Source organism: Schistocerca americana, unplaced genomic scaffold (assembly GCF_021461395.2).
Source record: "Schistocerca americana isolate TAMUIC-IGC-003095 unplaced genomic scaffold, iqSchAmer2.1 HiC_scaffold_1091, whole genome shotgun sequence".
Taxonomy (NCBI): Eukaryota; Metazoa; Arthropoda; class Insecta; order Orthoptera; family Acrididae; genus Schistocerca; species Schistocerca americana.
The window spans coordinates 35001-40000 of NW_025725146.1; the positions used below are offsets into that span (position 1 = coordinate 35001).

General features: G+C 62.9%; 1 pseudogene; it reads right to left on the reverse strand.

Annotated features, from left to right (window-relative positions):
• The window catches only part of LOC124560528, a 7970-nt pseudogene that overhangs the window by 2442 nt on the left and 528 nt on the right, over positions 1–5000 (reverse strand).

Here is a 5000-nt window from a genome sequence, read left to right on the forward strand (position 1 = left end):
GGCCTGCACCGTCGGCGGCTGGCCCAATCCTCTTCAGCGCCAGGAGACGGGACCGGCGAAGTGTTGGCCCCATCCATCGGCATGATGGGATGCCGAGGCCTCCCTGGGCTACAGGAGCGTGGAAGTAGCCCAGGGGAGTGTCCGCCGGAAGGCGGAACCATCTCCTGACGGCGGCACGGATGGTCACATCTGCCGCTTTCAACGCACCCACTCGGGTGCGGCTGAGGGCCAGCCCATGGTACAGGCCAGGCAGAAGTACGGTGGTGAGGGCGTGGAGGCGCTGTTGCGGCTTAAGCGGAGCTCGGGAGATGACGTCCAGCTGCTCCACCAGGTGGCGTCGTGGGTTGAAAACGCAGCGACCAGCGGTGGAGAATTGCAGTCCCAGGTACCGGAAGGTTTCACCCACACGTAGGGCGGGCACGGTGGCGTTGCCCGCTTTGAAGGTAACGTCGGCGTCGACCTTCACCTTCTTGTCGCGCCCAGACGCGACTAAGGCGAGGGTGAAACACTTCCGGGCGTTGATCTGCAGCCCCAGATGGGCGAGGGCTGCGACGGCTGCGTCGATGAGGGACTGCAATCCCCTCGCGGTCGATGCAAAAAGCAGGACGTCATCTGCGAAGGCCGCAGCGTTAACTCTGCGACCAAGGATCCGAGCTCCGATGTGGGAGGGAAGTTGACTCAAAACATAGTCCACCGCAAAATTGAAAAGGAGGGGGGAGAGGGGGTCACCCTGACGCACACCCCTAGCCGGCTGCAGGGGCACGCCCACGTCGGCGCCGCCCGCTATCACCGTCGTGCTACCTTCGTAACACCTTTCGACGTACTCAATAAAGCAATCCGGCAGGCCATGAGCCCTCAGCACGGGGCGGAGGGCGGCATGGTCCACCGAATCGAACGCTTTAGAGACGTCGATCGATGCCACAAAAACAGAGCGACAGGAGCGGACTGCGTCGGTGAGAGCAGTGTCCAAGATGAAGGTGTTTTCCAACATCCCATCCCGGGGGATGAATGCCCGCTGACGTTCGTCCACAGCACATGCACGCATCAGGCGTGACGCGAGAACCTTGTGAAAGGTCCGCGCCAACACCGAGCAGACCGTAATGGGGCGAAAGTCAGCGGGGGATGTTGGTGCAGCCGTTTTGGGGAGAAGTGACGTCCGGGCGCGAAGCAGACGCTCGGGGAGGGCGCGGGCCAGGAGGAAGAGGTTCAAGAGTTTCACCAGGACTTCATGCGGCAGGCGCCGCAGCTCCGCTGGAGTCAGGCCGTCCGGCCCGGCTGCCGATCCCCTGGGCGGCAAGGCAGCAGCGACCTCCTCACGTGTGACCGGCCCCCATAGGCACTCAGGAGCGACAGGCTCCGAGTGCGGGAGAAGGCGGTCACGGATGAAGCCGGCGGTGGAGATCGGCTTCTTCGTGAAGAGGTCCGCCCAGAAGTCCAGCAGACCGGGGATGTCGGGTGGCGGCTGCAGCAGGGTGCCGTCCAGCAAGCCGCGCACGCAACGCGCCCGCGACCTACGGAAGGCGTCCTGTGTCCGCGCGTATTCCCAGCGGCGCCGCTTGCGCTTCTGCAGCGGCGGGGCGGCAGGCGGCCGCTTGGATGGTTGGCGCGGCCGCTGTGTCCTGGTGATCGACCTCTCCCCCCTGGACCCGACCGACGCAAGGGCATCCGGGAGCATGCCCAGGATGACATCGGGCGGCGTGCCCCGCCCCAGACCAATGACTCGATCCAGGGCAGAGAAACGCTGGGCGGAAGCAGGTAGCCCCGCCAGATGCTCCCAGATGGCGGCGTCAGTCGGCCCCTCCGGCGGCGGCCCGGTGGTGTCGGCCGCGAAGTCCTCGGCTGCGTCGACGGGCGGCGCAGCGGCCTCGCCCGCGTCAGGCAGCGAGCTCGCTGCTCCACGGCGGGACGCCGGCTCTTCACCCCGACCGATCTCAAGTGCCTCCATGAATTGGCGGACAAGCTGCTTGTGGGCAGCTTGCCGCCGTCGGCACTTGATTGCCTCAAGCGTTCGGTCGGGGAACATCCTGGTAAGTTCTTGATTTACAAAGAAGAACCGGGCGTCCCTCTCCAGGAACAGTTCGGCCTCTGCCTTGGCGAGCGACAGGACTTCTTCCTCCGTCCACCTCGCGCGATGCCTCTCCGTCACGATCTCAGCGTTGGCGGCCGCAGGATGTTGGCGGCGGCGATGGACCCCGAGACCGTTCTTCGTGGTAAAAGTGCGGTGGCACTCACTGCAAGCAAAGGGAGCTACACAAAACTATCGCATTTTCGTTACGGCCCGTTGGCCGGATAGGTGCTGGGGTAGCTGGGGGTGGCACCTTCAGCGGAAGGGCCACCATCTCTTGTTTCTTGTCGGCTGCCCCCAACTATAAAGGGATAATGCGAGGGGGGGCTGGTAACCCCCCCAAGCCCCTGGTGCGGTCTTCCACTCTGCGAAAATCAGCGGGCCCACGAGAAGGGGAGAAGACCGCAGGAGAGGAGAGGCTAAGAGGGCTAGGCCCATGTATTGCGCATCACTCTCCCTGTAACTATAACCCAAGGAAGGCACCTCGCAGCAGCAGCACGACTACATCAAGACCGCACTTCGAAAAGCCAAGTCCGGATGCAGCCACACCGCCGCCACTTGGCCACCTTAAGAGAGTCATAGTTACTCCCGCCGTTTACCCCGCGCTTGCTTGAATTTTCTTCACGTTGACATTCAGAGCACTGGGCAGAAATCACATTGCGTCAACACCCGCTAGGGCCATCGCAATGCTTTGTTTTAATTAGACAGTCGGATTCCCCCAGTCCGTGCCAGTTCTGAGTTGATCGTTGAATGGCGGCCGAAGAGAATCCGCGCACCCGCGCGCCCCGGAGGAGCACGCAAAGGCGGACGCGGCCTCGCAGCAAGGAAGATCCGTGGGAGGCCAAGGCACGGGACCGAGCTCGGATCCTGCACGCAGGTTGAAGCACCGGGGCGCGAACGCCGCGCCAGGCGCGCGCATCCTGCACCGCCGGCCAGCACGAGGCCAACCAACGGCGAGAGCAGACCACGCCCGCGCTAAACGCCCGCACTTACCGGCACCCCTACGGCACTCACCTCGCCCAGGGCCCGGCACGTTAGCGCTGACCCACTTCCCGTCCAAGCCCGACACGCCCCGATCCTCAGAGGCCAATCCCTTATCCCGAAGTTACGGATCCAATTTGCCGACTTCCCTTACCTACATTATTCTATCGACTAGAGGCTCTTCACCTTGGAGACCTGCTGCGGATATGGGTACGAACCGGCGCGACACCTCCACGTGGCCCTCTCCCGGAATTTTCAAGGTCCGAGGGGAAGATCGGGACACCGCCGCAACTGCGGTGCTCTTCGCGTTCCCAAACCCTATCTCCCTGCTAGAGGATTCCAGGGAACTCGAACGCTCATGCAGAAAAGAAAACTCTTCCCCGATCTCCCGACGGCGTCTCCGGGTCCTTTTGGGTTACCCCGACGAGCATCTCTAAAAGAGGGGCCCGACTTGTATCGGTTCCGCTGCCGGGTTCCGGAATAGGAACCGGATTCCCTTTCGCCCAACGGGGGCCAGCACAAAGTGCATCATGCTATGACGGCCCCCCATCAACATCGGATTTCTCCTAGGGCTTAGGATCGGACTGACTCGTGTGCAACGGCCTGTTCACACGAAACCCTTCTCCGCGTCAGCCCTCCAGGGCCTCGCTGGAGTATTTGCTACTACCACCAAGATCTGCACCGACGGCGGCTCCAGGCAGGCTCACGCCCAGACCCTTCTGCGCCCACCGCCGCGACCCTCCTACTCGTCAGGGCTTCGCGGCCGGCCGCAAGGACCGGCCATGACTGCCAGACTGACGGCCGTGTATAGGCACGACGCTTCAGCGCCATCCATTTTCAGGGCTAGTTGCTTCGGCAGGTGAGTTGTTACACACTCCTTAGCGGATTCCGACTTCCATGGGCCACCGTCCTGCTGTCTTAAGCAACCAACGCCTTTCATGGTTTCCCATGAGCGTCGATTCGGGCGCCTTAACTCGGCGTTTGGTTTCATCCCACAGCGCCAGTTCTGCTTACCAAAAGTGGCCCACTTGGCCACTCCGATCCGAGTCGTTTGCTCGCGGCTTCAGCATATCAAGCAAGCCGGAGATCTCACCCCATTTAAAGTTTGAGAATAGGTTGAGGTCGTTTCGGCCCCAAGGCCTCTAATCATTCGCTTTACCGGATGAGACTCGTACGAGCACCAGCTATCCTGAGGGAAACTTCGGAGGGAACCAGCTACTAGATGGTTCGATTAGTCTTTCGCCCCTATACCCAGCTCCGACGATCGATTTGCACGTCAGAATCGCTACGGACCTCCATCAGGGTTCCCCTGACTTCGTCCTGGCCAGGCATAGTTCACCATCTTTCGGGTCCCAACGTGTACGCTCTAGGTGCGCCTCACCTCGCAATGAGGACGAGACGCCCCCGGGAGTGCGGAGGCCGCCGCCCCGTGAAGGGCGGGGAAGCCCCATCCTCCCTCGGCCCGCGCAAGGCGAGACCTCACTTTCATTACGCCTTTAGGTTTCGTACAGCCCAATGACTCGCGCACATGTTAGACTCCTTGGTCCGTGTTTCAAGACGGGTCGTGAAATTGTCCAAAGCTGAAGCGCCGCTGACGGGAGCGATTATTCCGCCCGAGAGCATCCCGAGCCAACAGCGGCGCGGGTCCGGGGCCGGGCCAGGTAGGTCCGTCATCCGGGAAGAACCGCGCGCGCTTGCCGGGAGCCCGAGCGCCCAAAGGGGCGAATCGACTCCTCCAGATATACCGCCGGGCAGCCAGCCAGGACACCGGGGCTCTGCCCAACAGACGCGAACCGAGGCCCGCGGAAGGACAGGCTGCGCACCCGGGCCGTAGGCCGGCACCCAGCGGGTCGCGACGTCCTACTAGGGGAGAAGTGCGGCCCACCGCACACCGGAACGGCCCCACCCCGCGGCGAGTGGAAAGGCAACCGGACACGGCCCCGCCGCGGATTGC